At 50.7% G+C, this 15,218-nt stretch overlaps 16 non-coding genes across 16 annotated transcripts; all 16 read right to left on the bottom strand.

Moving 5' to 3' along the window:
* Positions 1 to 17: 17 nt before the first annotated feature.
* On the bottom strand, positions 18 to 89 carry TRNAE-CUC (transfer RNA glutamic acid (anticodon CUC)). The gene has a single exon. It is a non-coding gene; the product is annotated as a tRNA-Glu (tRNA).
* Positions 90 to 1,238: 1,149 nt separating this feature from the next.
* TRNAD-GUC (transfer RNA aspartic acid (anticodon GUC)) lies at positions 1,239 to 1,310 on the bottom strand. The gene has a single exon. It is a non-coding gene; the product is annotated as a tRNA-Asp (tRNA).
* Positions 1,311 to 1,827: 517 nt separating this feature from the next.
* Positions 1,828 to 1,913, bottom strand: TRNAY-GUA (transfer RNA tyrosine (anticodon GUA)). Its single transcript is given in 2 exon segments — positions 1,828 to 1,863; positions 1,877 to 1,913. It is a non-coding gene; the product is annotated as a tRNA-Tyr (tRNA).
* Positions 1,914 to 2,976: 1,063 nt separating this feature from the next.
* TRNAE-CUC (transfer RNA glutamic acid (anticodon CUC)) lies at positions 2,977 to 3,048 on the bottom strand. Its single transcript has one exon. It is a non-coding gene; the product is annotated as a tRNA-Glu (tRNA).
* A 1,149-nt stretch (positions 3,049 to 4,197) lies between these two features.
* Positions 4,198 to 4,269, bottom strand: TRNAD-GUC (transfer RNA aspartic acid (anticodon GUC)). Its single transcript has one exon. It is a non-coding gene; the product is annotated as a tRNA-Asp (tRNA).
* Positions 4,270 to 4,787: 518 nt separating this feature from the next.
* TRNAY-GUA (transfer RNA tyrosine (anticodon GUA)) lies at positions 4,788 to 4,873 on the bottom strand. The gene is given in 2 exon segments: positions 4,788 to 4,823; positions 4,837 to 4,873. It is a non-coding gene; the product is annotated as a tRNA-Tyr (tRNA).
* A 1,063-nt stretch (positions 4,874 to 5,936) lies between these two features.
* On the bottom strand, positions 5,937 to 6,008 carry TRNAE-CUC (transfer RNA glutamic acid (anticodon CUC)). The gene has a single exon. It is a non-coding gene; the product is annotated as a tRNA-Glu (tRNA).
* Positions 6,009 to 7,157: 1,149 nt separating this feature from the next.
* On the bottom strand, positions 7,158 to 7,229 carry TRNAD-GUC (transfer RNA aspartic acid (anticodon GUC)). The gene has a single exon. It is a non-coding gene; the product is annotated as a tRNA-Asp (tRNA).
* Positions 7,230 to 7,745: 516 nt separating this feature from the next.
* TRNAY-GUA (transfer RNA tyrosine (anticodon GUA)) lies at positions 7,746 to 7,831 on the bottom strand. The gene is given in 2 exon segments: positions 7,746 to 7,781; positions 7,795 to 7,831. It is a non-coding gene; the product is annotated as a tRNA-Tyr (tRNA).
* Positions 7,832 to 8,894: 1,063 nt separating this feature from the next.
* On the bottom strand, positions 8,895 to 8,966 carry TRNAE-CUC (transfer RNA glutamic acid (anticodon CUC)). Its single transcript has one exon. It is a non-coding gene; the product is annotated as a tRNA-Glu (tRNA).
* A 1,149-nt stretch (positions 8,967 to 10,115) lies between these two features.
* TRNAD-GUC (transfer RNA aspartic acid (anticodon GUC)) lies at positions 10,116 to 10,187 on the bottom strand. Its single transcript has one exon. It is a non-coding gene; the product is annotated as a tRNA-Asp (tRNA).
* A 517-nt stretch (positions 10,188 to 10,704) lies between these two features.
* Positions 10,705 to 10,790, bottom strand: TRNAY-GUA (transfer RNA tyrosine (anticodon GUA)). Its single transcript is given in 2 exon segments — positions 10,705 to 10,740; positions 10,754 to 10,790. It is a non-coding gene; the product is annotated as a tRNA-Tyr (tRNA).
* Positions 10,791 to 11,853: 1,063 nt separating this feature from the next.
* On the bottom strand, positions 11,854 to 11,925 carry TRNAE-CUC (transfer RNA glutamic acid (anticodon CUC)). The gene has a single exon. It is a non-coding gene; the product is annotated as a tRNA-Glu (tRNA).
* Positions 11,926 to 13,074: 1,149 nt separating this feature from the next.
* Positions 13,075 to 13,146, bottom strand: TRNAD-GUC (transfer RNA aspartic acid (anticodon GUC)). The gene has a single exon. It is a non-coding gene; the product is annotated as a tRNA-Asp (tRNA).
* A 518-nt stretch (positions 13,147 to 13,664) lies between these two features.
* Positions 13,665 to 13,750, bottom strand: TRNAY-GUA (transfer RNA tyrosine (anticodon GUA)). Its single transcript is given in 2 exon segments — positions 13,665 to 13,700; positions 13,714 to 13,750. It is a non-coding gene; the product is annotated as a tRNA-Tyr (tRNA).
* Positions 13,751 to 14,813: 1,063 nt separating this feature from the next.
* Positions 14,814 to 14,885, bottom strand: TRNAE-CUC (transfer RNA glutamic acid (anticodon CUC)). The gene has a single exon. It is a non-coding gene; the product is annotated as a tRNA-Glu (tRNA).
* Between the last annotated feature and the right edge of the window lie 333 nt (positions 14,886 to 15,218).

Below are 15,218 nucleotides of genomic sequence, written 5' to 3'. Positions count from 1 at the left end.
GTAAAAAAAATGTCCCCTTCCCTGACCGGGAATCGAACCCGGGCCGCGGCGGTGAGAGCGCCGAATCCTAACCACTAGACCACCAGGGAGCACCCACTCCTCCCTTAGAGCAGCTGCCCCAAGACATACCAGCAGGGTCAGGCCACCTCTGCTTCTGTCACAGTGTTTGCTCATCAACTACAGAAAGCACTGAAAAGCACATCAATCTAACACTGGCAAGATAGTCTTTACTGCGCTTTCGAGAACATCAACAGACACAGAAAACACGCTGCTTTCAGGCACATCCCCAACAGAGCAACCTACTCGACCTTAAATAGGCTCAGAACTCGGGAGAGTTTGCATCCCTGCAAGATGCAAGGAACCTTCATAACACACAAGGAACTGGAGAGCGGAAAACAGCAAGAACCAATTATAACCATCCAGAAAAATACCAGTCACTGTTCTAGGTCAGCGCCTCTTCTCAGGGCAGCAGCGGGGGTCAGCGCCAATTTTTAGGGACCCCTGCCGGAGGGCAGCAGCCCTTCTCGGGGATCCCTGGAGCTCGTCCAAGGCCTCGACAAAGCTCTCAAGTTAGCCCAGACCCGATCATGAGCGCTTCTCCAAGCCCAGGCGGTTACTTTGGATGCTGGCTCCCCTTGGCCTGAGTTTAGAGTGTTAGGAACAGGACTACAAGTCCCAGAATACACTGCTATTACCTGACCGGAATTTGGTACTCGTGCTGGACCTAGGCAATATAAGATCTCTGATGAGGCTGGTCGAGAGTGCAGGCCAGTGGAAATGTTACTTTCACAAAATGACTGGAAGTTCTAAACCATTAGACTTAAACAAAGAGCTTTTTAAAACGCTTCACCGTCATAGAAAACAAATCCTCATTCAGAGCACGACCCATCCTTTCATTGATGTTTCTTTAAAAAAGAAAACGGGCTTAAATGCATTATGTTGATCATGCAGTCCTTTGATTTTCATGTCAACAATAACCCTTCGTGCACGTTTCTTTTTCCAGTAAAGTACACAGAAGCTGAACATGAAAAGGCAGAAATGCTTCCCAAAAAGTGTGCGACTTAAAAATCGCCCGTGATTGATTTGAAAAATGATGAAATTGCATTAGTAAACCTTTCAGTTAACGGAGATGACGTCATGCATGAAAAGCACCAGTACACGGTAGCAGGGGTGTCACATTCTAGATGCCATTTAAAATAGGGATAGAATTGTCATGCTTTAAAAAAGCCGACTGAATCCTCCCCGTCGGGGAATTGAACCCCGGTCTCCCGCATGACAGGCGGGGATACTGACCACTATACTAACGAGGAACCGATGCATCTCGTCCTGCTGGGCCGCTCCTCATGTGTCCTTCAAGCCGCCTCTCCACGATATGCTGCTGGTTCGTGCCATTTATCAACTCCTTCACACCAACACAGGTTGGGGGGGGGGGGCAGAGGTTCAACAAACACACACACTCTCTCCCACGATACACACACAAACACACTCACCCCTCACACCTCACAGCAGCCCTCTCGCCTCCCAGCAGACGCTCTCAGCAGCATCCCCTGATGCCAGAGTCGCCACAACCAGCTCCCAGGGCTGCTTCAGCCCAGGGGCCCCCGGCTCTGTCTGATGAGGGGGCATTGCAGCGGGGGCTGCACACAGGGGGCGGGCGGTTCGACTCTCCCACAAGCCTCCCGCCCCCCCCCCCCCCTCGCCCGGAGGAGAGAGCTGGGCTGTAAAGGTGAAGAGAGGAGGCAGGAAAAGCCCCGGCGTGTGAGGGTCTGAGAAAGAGGCGCTTTCTATTGTGAAGCAGAGGGAAAAAAAGTGAAGAGTTTGCAAAAATCCTTCGAGCCGGATTTGAACCAGCGACCTAAGGATGACAGACACTCCACTACAGTCCTCCGCTCTACCAACTGAGCTATCGAAGGCTAGGTTGGGAGGGTATGACAAGGCGCTGTATCACATGAGGAGTGGGCAGGAGCCCAGCCATCTACACACTTTACTGTTTCTAAACACCAACTCAAGGGCTTGAGAAAACACCAAACCCTCCAATGGAGACTTTCCTTTCCTAAACAAAGCAAGCAAAGGAAAAGAAACAGGCCACCTGCGTTTCTCAAAACTTCTTCCAAATGCTAGCACATCACTTAGCGCACCTTAGAACAACCAGTCCCGACACAGTTACAGTTACAAACTACCTTATAAACGCCTCTCAAGGGCGACTGTGACTGGCGCCCCGGACCAAACACCCCCCTTCTCTCCAGGCCCCCAGGTGGAAGAATAGGAGACCTCACCCGGAGGATACAGACTCCAGAGTGACGGTCTAGACCCGACCTTTGTGAGACATGACTGCACCAGGGCCGGACTGGCCAGGAGGCTAAAGAGAGAGCCCCCGCCGTACAGACAGACTGAGGCACTCCGCCCATCCTGCGTAAAACCGGGCTTGAGGAGCAGTGTCCCGCCCGCCCGTGTGCCTCTCTCCCGCCGATGCTGCTTTTCCCCATCTGGCTTTCCTTTCATAGTACTTTCATCCTCTTTGCCTCCTTCCACCCAGCAGATATCCGCGAAACTAGGTGGCTCGCAAAACACTGTCAGTCTGACAATTGGCTCGGGCCTGTAAACAGATTGGGAAGCAGCCATCTCCGAAGATATAGTATTGCAATCTTCAGAAGCAAGTCTCTTCCTTTCAAAGTTGTCTTGAAACTAGACTCTTGATAGAACTGGAGACCCATAGAAACAGGCCTCCTGGATTCGCCAATGCATCTTCCAAGTGGAAATACATCCGTTGTGAAGAATAAGCTTTGACGACCAGCATTGACTTTTCTATCAGTGCTTTGTCTCTGTCCCTGAAAGGTGACGTTGTTATTAGCAGGTGGCAAGTCAAGTAAAGAAGAAATGTACGTAAAGAAAGATTTGCGATGTAAAACCTTCAAAAACGTGTTTAAATAGGAGGCCCAAAAAAATGGAAGTACAGAGTGTAAAAAAAATGTCCCCTTCCCTGACCGGGAATCGAACCCGGGCCGCGGCGGTGAGAGCGCCGAATCCTAACCACTAGACCACCAGGGAGCACCCACTCCTCCCTTAGAGCAGCTGCCCCAAGACATACCAGCAGGGTCAGGCCACCTCTGCTTCTGTCACAGTGTTTGCTCATCAACTACAGAAAGCACTGAAAAGCACATCAATCTAACACTGGCAAGATAGTCTTTACTGCGCTTTCGAGAACATCAACAGACACAGAAAACACGCTGCTTTCAGGCACATCCCCAACAGAGCAACCTACTCGACCTTAAATAGGCTCAGAACTCGGGAGAGTTTGCATCCCTGCAAGATGCAAGGAACCTTCATAACACACAAGGAACTGGAGAGCGGAAAACAGCAAGAACCAATTATAACCATCCAGAAAAATACCAGTCACTGTTCTAGGTCAGCGCCTCTTCTCAGGGCAGCAGCGGGGGTCAGCGCCAATTTTTAGGGACCCCTGCCGGAGGGCAGCAGCCCTTCTCGGGGATCCCTGGAGCTCGTCCAAGGCCTCGACAAAGCTCTCAAGTTAGCCCAGACCCGATCATGAGCGCTTCTCCAAGCCCAGGCGGTTACTTTGGATGCTGGCTCCCCTTGGCCTGAGTTTAGAGTGTTAGGAACAGGACTACAAGTCCCAGAATACACTGCTATTACCTGACCGGAATTTGGTACTCGTGCTGGACCTAGGCAATATAAGATCTCTGATGAGGCTGGTCGAGAGTGCAGGCCAGTGGAAATGTTACTTTCACAAAATGACTGGAAGTTCTAAACCATTAGACTTAAACAAAGAGCTTTTTAAAACGCTTCACCGTCATAGAAAACAAATCCTCATTCAGAGCACGACCCATCCTTTCATTGATGTTTCTTTAAAAAAGAAAACGGGCTTAAATGCATTATGTTGATCATGCAGTCCTTTGATTTTCATGTCAACAATAACCCTTCGTGCACGTTTCTTTTTCCAGTAAAGTACACAGAAGCTGAACATGAAAAGGCAGAAATGCTTCCCAAAAAGTGTGCGACTTAAAAATCGCCCGTGATTGATTTGAAAAATGATGAAATTGCATTAGTAAACCTTTCAGTTAACGGAGATGACGTCATGCATGAAAAGCACCAGTACACGGTAACAGGGGTGTCACATTCTAGATGCCATTTAAAATAGGGATAGAATTGTCATGCTTTAAAAAAGCCGACTGAATCCTCCCCGTCGGGGAATTGAACCCCGGTCTCCCGCGTGACAGGCGGGGATACTGACCACTATACTAACGAGGAACCGATGCATCTCGTCCTGCTGGGCCGCTCCTCATGTGTCCTTCAAGCCGCCTCTCCACGATATGCTGCTGGTTCGTGCCATTTATCAACTCCTTCACACCAACACAGGTTGGGGGGGGGGGGGGCAGAGGTTCAACAAACACACACACTCTCTCCCACGATACACACACAAACACACTCACCCCTCACACCTCACAGCAGCCCTCTCGCCTCCCAGCAGACGCTCTCAGCAGCATCCCCTGATGCCAGAGTCGCCACAACCAGCTCCCAGGGCTGCTTCAGCCCAGGGGCCCCCGGCTCTGTCTGATGAGGGGGCATTGCAGCGGGGGCTGCACACAGGGGGCGGGCGGTTCGACTCTCCCACAAGCCTCCCGCCCCCCCCCCCCCTCGCCCGGAGGAGAGAGCTGGGCTGTAAAGGTGAAGAGAGGAGGCAGGAAAAGCCCCGGCGTGTGAGGGTCTGAGAAAGAGGCGCTTTCTATTGTGAAGCAGAGGGAAAAAAAGTGAAGAGTTTGCAAAAATCCTTCGAGCCGGATTTGAACCAGCGACCTAAGGATGACAGACACTCCACTACAGTCCTCCGCTCTACCAACTGAGCTATCGAAGGCTAGGTTGGGAGGGTATGACAAGGCGCTGTATCACATGAGGAGTGGGCAGGAGCCCAGCCATCTACACACTTTACTGTTTCTAAACACCAACTCAAGGGCTTGAGAAAACACCAAACCCTCCAATGGAGACTTTCCTTTCCTAAACAAAGCAAGCAAAGGAAAAGAAACAGGCCACCTGCGTTTCTCAAAACTTCTTCCAAATGCTAGCACATCACTTAGCGCACCTTAGAACAACCAGTCCCGACACAGTTACAGTTACAAACTACCTTATAAACGCCTCTCAAGGGCGACTGTGACTGGCGCCCCGGACCAAACACCCCCCTTCTCTCCAGGCCCCCAGGTGGAAGAATAGGAGACCTCACCCGGAGGATACAGACTCCAGAGTGACGGTCTAGACCCGACCTTTGTGAGACATGACTGCACCAGGGCCGGACTGGCCAGGAGGCTAAAGAGAGAGCCCCCGCCGTACAGACAGACTGAGGCACTCCGCCCATCCTGCGTAAAACCGGGCTTGAGGAGCAGTGTCCCGCCCGCCCGTGTGCCTCTCTCCCGCCGATGCTGCTTTTCCCCATCTGGCTTTCCTTTCATAGTACTTTCATCCTCTTTGCCTCCTTCCACCCAGCAGATATCCGCGAAACTAGGTGGCTCGCAAAACACTGTCAGTCTGACAATTGGCTCGGGCCTGTAAACAGATTGGGAAGCAGCCATCTCCGAAGATATAGTATTGCAATCTTCAGAAGCAAGTCTCTTCCTTTCAAAGTTGTCTTGAAACTAGACTCTTGATAGAACTGGAGACCCATAGAAACAGGCCTCCTGGATTCGCCAATGCATCTTCCAAGTGGAAATACATCCGTTGTGAAGAATAAGCTTTGACGACCAGCATTGACTTTTCTATCAGTGCTTTGTCTCTGTCCCTGAAAGGTGACGTTGTTATTAGCAGGTGGCAAGTCAAGTAAAGAAGAAATGTACGTAAAGAAAGATTTGCGATGTAAAACCTTCAAAAACGTGTTTAAATATGAGGCCCAAAAAAATGGAAGTACAGAGTGTAAAAAAAATGTCCCCTTCCCTGACCGGGAATCGAACCCGGGCCGCGGCGGTGAGAGCGCCGAATCCTAACCACTAGACCACCAGGGAGCACCCACTCCTCCCTTAGAGCAGCTGCCCCAAGACATACCAGCAGGGTCAGGCCACCTCTGCTTCTGTCACAGTGTTTGCTCATCAACTACAGAAAGCACTGAAAAGCACATCAATCTAACACTGGCAAGATAGTCTTTACTGCGCTTTCGAGAACATCAACAGACACAGAAAACACGCTGCTTTCAGGCACATCCCCAACAGAGCAACCTACTCGACCTTAAATAGGCTCAGAACTCGGGAGAGTTTGCATCCCTGCAAGATGCAAGGAACCTTCATAACACACAAGGAACTGGAGAGCGGAAAACAGCAAGAACCAATTATAACCATCCAGAAAAATACCAGTCACTGTTCTAGGTCAGCGCCTCTTCTCAGGGCAGCAGCGGGGGTCAGCGCCAATTTTTAGGGACCCCTGCCGGAGGGCAGCAGCCCTTCTCGGGGATCCCTGGAGCTCGTCCAAGGCCTCGACAAAGCTCTCAAGTTAGCCCAGACCCGATCATGAGCGCTTCTCCAAGCCCAGGCGGTTACTTTGGATGCTGGCTCCCCTTGGCCTGAGTTTAGAGTGTTAGGAACAGGACTACAAGTCCCAGAATACACTGCTATTACCTGACCGGAATTTGGTACTCGTGCTGGACCTAGGCAATATAAGATCTCTGATGAGGCTGGTCGAGAGTGCAGGCCAGTGGAAATGTTACTTTCACAAAATGACTGGAAGTTCTAAACCATTAGACTTAAACAAAGAGCTTTTTAAAACGCTTCACCGTCATAGAAAACAAATCCTCATTCAGAGCACGACCCATCCTTTCATTGATGTTTCTTTAAAAAAGAAAACGGGCTTAAATGCATTATGTTGATCATGCAGTCCTTTGATTTTCATGTCAACAATAACCCTTCGTGCACGTTTCTTTTTCCAGTAAAGTACACAGAAGCTGAACATGAAAAGGCAGAAATGCTTCCCAAAAAGTGTGCGACTTAAAAATCGCCCGTGATTGATTTGAAAAATGATGAAATTGCATTAGTAAACCTTTCAGTTAACGGAGATGACGTCATGCATGAAAAGCACCAGTACACGGTAACAGGGGTGTCACATTCTAGATGCCATTTAAAATAGGGATAGAATTGTCATGCTTTAAAAAAGCCGACTGAATCCTCCCCGTCGGGGAATTGAACCCCGGTCTCCCGCGTGACAGGCGGGGATACTGACCACTATACTAACGAGGAACCGATGCATCTCGTCCTGCTGGGCCGCTCCTCATGTGTCCTTCAAGCCGCCTCTCCACGATATGCTGCTGGTTCGTGCCATTTATCAACTCCTTCACACCAACACAGGTTGGGGGGGGGGGGGCAGAGGTTCAACAAACACACACACTCTCTCCCACGATACACACACAAACACACTCACCCCTCACACCTCACAGCAGCCCTCTCGCCTCCCAGCAGACGCTCTCAGCAGCATCCCCTGATGCCAGAGTCGCCACAACCAGCTCCCAGGGCTGCTTCAGCCCAGGGGCCCCCGGCTCTGTCTGATGAGGGGGCATTGCAGCGGGGGCTGCACACAGGGGGCGGGCGGTTCGACTCTCCCACAAGCCTCCCGCCCCCCCCCCCCTCGCCCGGAGGAGAGAGCTGGGCTGTAAAGGTGAAGAGAGGAGGCAGGAAAAGCCCCGGCGTGTGAGGGTCTGAGAAAGAGGCGCTTTCTATTGTGAAGCAGAGGGAAAAAAAGTGAAGAGTTTGCAAAAATCCTTCGAGCCGGATTTGAACCAGCGACCTAAGGATGACAGACACTCCACTACAGTCCTCCGCTCTACCAACTGAGCTATCGAAGGCTAGGTTGGGAGGGTATGACAAGGCGCTGTATCACATGAGGAGTGGGCAGGAGCCCAGCCATCTACACACTTTACTGTTTCTAAACACCAACTCAAGGGCTTGAGAAAACACCAAACCCTCCAATGGAGACTTTCCTTTCCTAAACAAAGCAAGCAAAGGAAAAGAAACAGGCCACCTGCGTTTCTCAAAACTTCTTCCAAATGCTAGCACATCACTTAGCGCACCTTAGAACAACCAGTCCCGACACAGTTACAGTTACAAACTACCTTATAAACGCCTCTCAAGGGCGACTGTGACTGGCGCCCCGGACCAAACACCCCCCTTCTCTCCAGGCCCCCAGGTGGAAGAATAGGAGACCTCACCCGGAGGATACAGACTCCAGAGTGACGGTCTAGACCCGACCTTTGTGAGACATGACTGCACCAGGGCCGGACTGGCCAGGAGGCTAAAGAGAGAGCCCCCGCCGTACAGACAGACTGAGGCACTCCGCCCATCCTGCGTAAAACCGGGCTTGAGGAGCAGTGTCCCGCCCGCCCGTGTGCCTCTCTCCCGCCGATGCTGCTTTTCCCCATCTGGCTTTCCTTTCATAGTACTTTCATCCTCTTTGCCTCCTTCCACCCAGCAGATATCCGCGAAACTAGGTGGCTCGCAAAACACTGTCAGTCTGACAATTGGCTCGGGCCTGTAAACAGATTGGGAAGCAGCCATCTCCGAAGATATAGTATTGCAATCTTCAGAAGCAAGTCTCTTCCTTTCAAAGTTGTCTTGAAACTAGACTCTTGATAGAACTGGAGACCCATAGAAACAGGCCTCCTGGATTCGCCAATGCATCTTCCAAGTGGAAATACATCCGTTGTGAAGAATAAGCTTTGACGACCAGCATTGACTTTTCTATCAGTGCTTTGTCTCTGTCCCTGAAAGGTGACGTTGTTATTAGCAGGTGGCAAGTCAAGTAAAGAAGAAATGTACGTAAAGAAAGATTTGCGATGTAAAACCTTCAAAAACGTGTTTAAATATGAGGCCCAAAAAAATGGAAGTACAGAGTGTAAAAAAAATGTCCCCTTCCCTGACCGGGAATCGAACCCGGGCCGCGGCGGTGAGAGCGCCGAATCCTAACCACTAGACCACCAGGGAGCACCCACTCCTCCCTTAGAGCAGCTGCCCCAAGACATACCAGCAGGGTCAGGCCACCTCTGCTTCTGTCACAGTGTTTGCTCATCAACTACAGAAAGCACTGAAAAGCACATCAATCTAACACTGGCAAGATAGTCTTTACTGCGCTTTCGAGAACATCAACAGACACAGAAAACACGCTGCTTTCAGGCACATCCCCAACAGAGCAACCTACTCGACCTTAAATAGGCTCAGAACTCGGGAGAGTTTGCATCCCTGCAAGATGCAAGGAACCTTCATAACACACAAGGAACTGGAGAGCGGAAAACAGCAAGAACCAATTATAACCATCCAGAAAAATACCAGTCACTGTTCTAGGTCAGCGCCTCTTCTCAGGGCAGCAGCGGGGGTCAGCGCCAATTTTTAGGGACCCCTGCCGGAGGGCAGCAGCCCTTCTCGGGGATCCCTGGAGCTCGTCCAAGGCCTCGACAAAGCTCTCAAGTTAGCCCAGACCCGATCATGAGCGCTTCTCCAAGCCCAGGCGGTTACTTTGGATGCTGGCTCCCCTTGGCCTGAGTTTAGAGTGTTAGGAACAGGACTACAAGTCCCAGAATACACTGCTATTACCTGACCGGAATTTGGTACTCGTGCTGGACCTAGGCAATATAAGATCTCTGATGAGGCTGGTCGAGAGTGCAGGCCAGTGGAAATGTTACTTTCACAAAATGACTGGAAGTTCTAAACCATTAGACTTAAACAAAGAGCTTTTTAAAACGCTTCACCGTCATAGAAAACAAATCCTCATTCAGAGCACGACCCATCCTTTCATTGATGTTTCTTTAAAAAAGAAAACGGGCTTAAATGCATTATGTTGATCATGCAGTCCTTTGATTTTCATGTCAACAATAACCCTTCGTGCACGTTTCTTTTTCCAGTAAAGTACACAGAAGCTGAACATGAAAAGGCAGAAATGCTTCCCAAAAAGTGTGCGACTTAAAAATCGCCCGTGATTGATTTGAAAAATGATGAAATTGCATTAGTAAACCTTTCAGTTAACGGAGATGACGTCATGCATGAAAAGCACCAGTACACGGTAGCAGGGGTGTCACATTCTAGATGCCATTTAAAATAGGGATAGAATTGTCATGCTTTAAAAAAGCCGACTGAATCCTCCCCGTCGGGGAATTGAACCCCGGTCTCCCGCATGACAGGCGGGGATACTGACCACTATACTAACGAGGAACCGATGCATCTCGTCCTGCTGGGCCGCTCCTCATGTGTCCTTCAAGCCGCCTCTCCACGATATGCTGCTGGTTCGTGCCATTTATCAACTCCTTCACACCAACACAGGTTGGGGGGGGGGGGCAGAGGTTCAACAAACACACACACTCTCTCCCACGATACACACACAAACACACTCACCCCTCACACCTCACAGCAGCCCTCTCGCCTCCCAGCAGACGCTCTCAGCAGCATCCCCTGATGCCAGAGTCGCCACAACCAGCTCCCAGGGCTGCTTCAGCCCAGGGGCCCCCGGCTCTGTCTGATGAGGGGGCATTGCAGCGGGGGCTGCACACAGGGGGCGGGCGGTTCGACTCTCCCACAAGCCTCCCGGTACCCCCCCCCCCTCGCCCGGAGGAGAGAGCTGGGCTGTAAAGGTGAAGAGAGGAGGCAGGAAAAGCCCCGGCGTGTGAGGGTCTGAGAAAGAGGCGCTTTCTATTGTGAAGCAGAGGGAAAAAAAGTGAAGAGTTTGCAAAAATCCTTCGAGCCGGATTTGAACCAGCGACCTAAGGATGACAGACACTCCACTACAGTCCTCCGCTCTACCAACTGAGCTATCGAAGGCTAGGTTGGGAGGGTATGACAAGGCGCTGTATCACATGAGGAGTGGGCAGGAGCCCAGCCATCTACACACTTTACTGTTTCTAAACACCAACTCAAGGGCTTGAGAAAACACCAAACCCTCCAATGGAGACTTTCCTTTCCTAAACAAAGCAAGCAAAGGAAAAGAAACAGGCCACCTGCGTTTCTCAAAACTTCTTCCAAATGCTAGCACATCACTTAGCGCACCTTAGAACAACCAGTCCCGACACAGTTACAGTTACAAACTACCTTATAAACGCCTCTCAAGGGCGACTGTGACTGGCGCCCCGGACCAAACACCCCCCTTCTCTCCAGGCCCCCAGGTGGAAGAATAGGAGACCTCACCCGGAGGATACAGACTCCAGAGTGACGGTCTAGACCCGACCTTTGTGAGACATGACTGCACCAGGGCCGGACTGGCCAGGAGGCTAAAGAGAGAGCCCCCGCCGTACAGACAGACTGAGGCACTCCGCCCATCCTGCGTAAAACCGGGCTTGAGGAGCAGTGTCCCGCCCGCCCGTGTGCCTCTCTCCCGCCGATGCTGCTTTTCCCCATCTGGCTTTCCTTTCATAGTACTTTCATCCTCTTTGCCTCCTTCCACCCAGCAGATATCCGCGAAACTAGGTGGCTCGCAAAACACTGTCAGTCTGACAATTGGCTCGGGCCTGTAAACAGATTGGGAAGCAGCCATCTCCGAAGATATAGTATTGCAATCTTCAGAAGCAAGTCTCTTCCTTTCAAAGTTGTCTTGAAACTAGACTCTTGATAGAACTGGAGACCCATAGAAACAGGCCTCCTGGATTCGCCAATGCATCTTCCAAGTGGAAATACATCCGTTGTGAAGAATAAGCTTTGACGACCAGCATTGACTTTTCTATCAGTGCTTTGTCTCTGTCCCTGAAAGGTGACGTTGTTATTAGCAGGTGGCAAGTCAAGTAAAGAAGAAATGTACGTAAAGAAAGATTTGCGATGTAAAACCTTCAAAAACGTGTTTAAATATGAGGCCCAAAAAAATGGAAGTACAGAGTGTAAAAAAAATGTCCCCTTCCCTGACCGGGAATCGAACCCGGGCCGCGGCGGTGAGAGCGCCGAATCCTAACCACTAGACCACCAGGGAGCACCCACTCCTCCCTTAGAGCAGCTGCCCCAAGACATACCAGCAGGGTCAGGCCACCTCTGCTTCTGTCACAGTGTTTGCTCATCAACTACAGAAAGCACTGAAAAGCACATCAATCTAACACTGGCAAGATAGTCTTTACTGCGCTTTCGAGAACATCAACAGACACAGAAAACACGCTGCTTTCAGGCACATCCCCAACAGAGCAACCTACTCGACCTTAAATAGGCTCAGAACTCGGGAGAGTTTGCATCCCTGCAAGATGCAAGGAACCTTCATAACACACAAGGAACTGGAGAGCGGAAAACAGCAAGAACCAATTATAACCATCCAGAAAAATACCAGTCACTGTTCTAGGTCAGCGCCTCTTCTCAGGGCAGCAGCGGGGGTCAGCGCCAATTTTTAGGGACCCCTGCCGGAGGGCAGCAGCCCTTCTCGGGGATCCCTGGAGCTCGTCCAAGGCCTCGACAAAGCTCTCAAGTTAGCCCAGACCCGATCATGAGCGCTTCTCCAAGCCCAGGCGGTTACTTTGGATGCTGGCTCCCCTTGGCCTGAGTTTAGAGTGTTAGGAACAGGACTACAAGTCCCAGAATACACTGCTATTACCTGACCGGAATTTGGTACTCGTGCTGGACCTAGGCAATATAAGATCTCTGATGAGGCTGGTCGAGAGTGCAGGCCAGTGGAAATGTTACTTTCACAAAATGACTGGAAGTTCTAAACCATTAGACTTAAACAAAGAGCTTTTTAAAACGCTTCACCGTCATAGAAAACAAATCCTCATTCAGAGCACGACCCATCCTTTCATTGATGTTTCTTTAAAAAAGAAAACGGGCTTAAATGCATTATGTTGATCATGCAGTCCTTTGATTTTCATGTCAACAATAACCCTTCGTGCACGTTTCTTTTTCCAGTAAAGTACACAGAAGCTGAACATGAAAAGGCAGAAATGCTTCCCAAAAAGTGTGCGACTTAAAAATCGCCCGTGATTGATTTGAAAAATGATGAAATTGCATTAGTAAACCTTTCAGTTAACGGAGATGACGTCATGCATGAAAAGCACCAGTACACGGTAGCAGGGGTGTCACATTCTAGATGCCATTTAAAATAGGGATAGAATTGTCATGCTTTAAAAAAGCCGACTGAATCCTCCCCGTCGGGGAATTGAACCCCGGTCTCCCGCATGACAGGCGGGGATACTGACCACTATACTAACGAGGAACCGATGCATCTCGTCCTGCTGGGCCGCTCCTCATGTGTCCTTCAAGCCGCCTCTCCACGATATGCTGCTGGTTCGTGCCATTTATCAACTCCTTCACACCAACACAGGTTGGGGGGGGGGGGCAGAGGTTCAACAAACACACACACTCTCTCCCACGATACACACACAAACACACTCACCCCTCACACCTCACAGCAGCCCTCTCGCCTCCCAGCAGACGCTCTCAGCAGCATCCCCTGATGCCAGAGTCGCCACAACCAGCTCCCAGGGCTGCTTCAGCCCAGGGGCCCCCGGCTCTGTCTGATGAGGGGGCATTGCAGCGGGGGCTGCACACAGGGGGCGGGCGGTTCGACTCTCCCACAAGCCTCCCGCCCCCCCCCCCCCCCTCGCCCGGAGGAGAGAGCTGGGCTGTAAAGGTGAAGAGAGGAGGCAGGAAAAGCCCCGGCGTGTGAGGGTCTGAGAAAGAGGCGCTTTCTATTGTGAAGCAGAGGGAAAAAAAGTGAAGAGTTTGCAAAAATCCTTCGAGCCGGATTTGAACCAGCGACCTAAGGATGACAGACACTCCACTACAGTCCTCCGCTCTACCAACTGAGCTATCGAAGGCTAGGTTGGGAGGGTATGACAAGGCGCTGTATCACATGAGGAGTGGGCAGGAGCCCAGCCATCTACACACTTTACTGTTTCTAAACACCAACTCAAGGGCTTGAGAAAACACCAAACCCTCCAATGGAGACTTTCCTTTCCTAAACAAAGCAAGCAAAGGAAAAGAAACAGGCCACCTGCGTTTCTCAAAACTTCTTCCAAATGCTAGCACATCACTTAGCGCACCTTAGAACAACCAGTCCCGACACAGTTACAGTTACAAACTAGCTTATAAACGCCTCTCAAGGGCGACTGTGACTGGCGCCCCGGACCAAACACCCCCCTTCTCTCCAGGCCCCCAGGTGGAAGAATAGGAGACCTCACCCGGAGGATACAGACTCCAGAGTGACGGTCTAGACCCGACCTTTGTGAGACATGACTGCACCAGGGCCGGACTGGCCAGGAGGCTAAAGAGAGAGCCCCCGCCGTACAGACAGACTGAGGCACTCCGCCCATCCTGCGTAAAACCGGGCTTGAGGAGCAGTGTCCCGCCCGCCCGTGTGCCTCTCTCCCGCCGATGCTGCTTTTCCCCATCTGGCTTTCCTTTCATAGTACTTTCATCCTCTTTGCCTCCTTCCACCCAGCAGATATCCGCGAAACTAGGTGGCTCGCAAAACACTGTCAGTCTGACAATTGGCTCGGGCCTGTAAACAGATTGGGAAGCAGCCATCTCTGAAGATATAGTATTGCAATCTTCAGAAGCAAGTCTCTTCCTTTCAAAGTTGTCTTGAAACTAGACTCTTGATAGAACTGGAGACCCATAGAAACAGGCCTCCTGGATTCGCCAATGCATCTTCCAAGTGGAAATACATCCGTTGTGAAGAATAAGCTTTGACGACCAGCATTGACTTTTCTATCAGTGCTTTGTCTCTGTCCCTGAAAGGTGACGTTGTTATTAGCAGGTGGCAAGTCAAGTAAAGAAGAAATGTACGTAAAGAAAGATTTGCGATGTAAAACCTTCAAAAACGTGTTTAAATAGGAGGCCCCAAAAAATGGAAGTACAGAGTGTAAAAAAAATGTCCCCTTCCCTGACCGGGAATCGAACCCGGGCCGCGGCGGTGAGAGCGCCGAATCCTAACCACTAGACCACCAGGGAGCACCCACTCCTCCCTTAGAGCAGCTGCCCCAAGACATACCAGCAGGGTCAGGCCACCTCTGCTTCTGTCACAGTGTTTGCTCATCAACTACAGAAAGCACTGAAAAGCACATCAATCTAACACTGGCAAGATAGTCTTTACTGCGCTTTCGAGAACATCAACAGACACAGAAAACACGCTGCTTTCAGGCACATCCCCAACAGAGCAACCTACTCGACCTTAAATAGGCTCAGAACTCGGGAGAGTTTGCATCCCTGCAAGATGCAAGGAACCTTCATAACACACAAGGAACTGGAGAGCGGAAAACAGCAAGAACCAATTATAACCATCCA

The sequence above is a fragment of the Lissotriton helveticus genome, chromosome 1_2 (genome assembly GCF_964261635.1).
Source record: "Lissotriton helveticus chromosome 1_2, aLisHel1.1, whole genome shotgun sequence".
Classification (NCBI taxonomy): Eukaryota; Metazoa; Chordata; class Amphibia; order Caudata; family Salamandridae; genus Lissotriton; species Lissotriton helveticus.
This window is presented reverse-complemented; position numbering and strand designations above follow the sequence as displayed.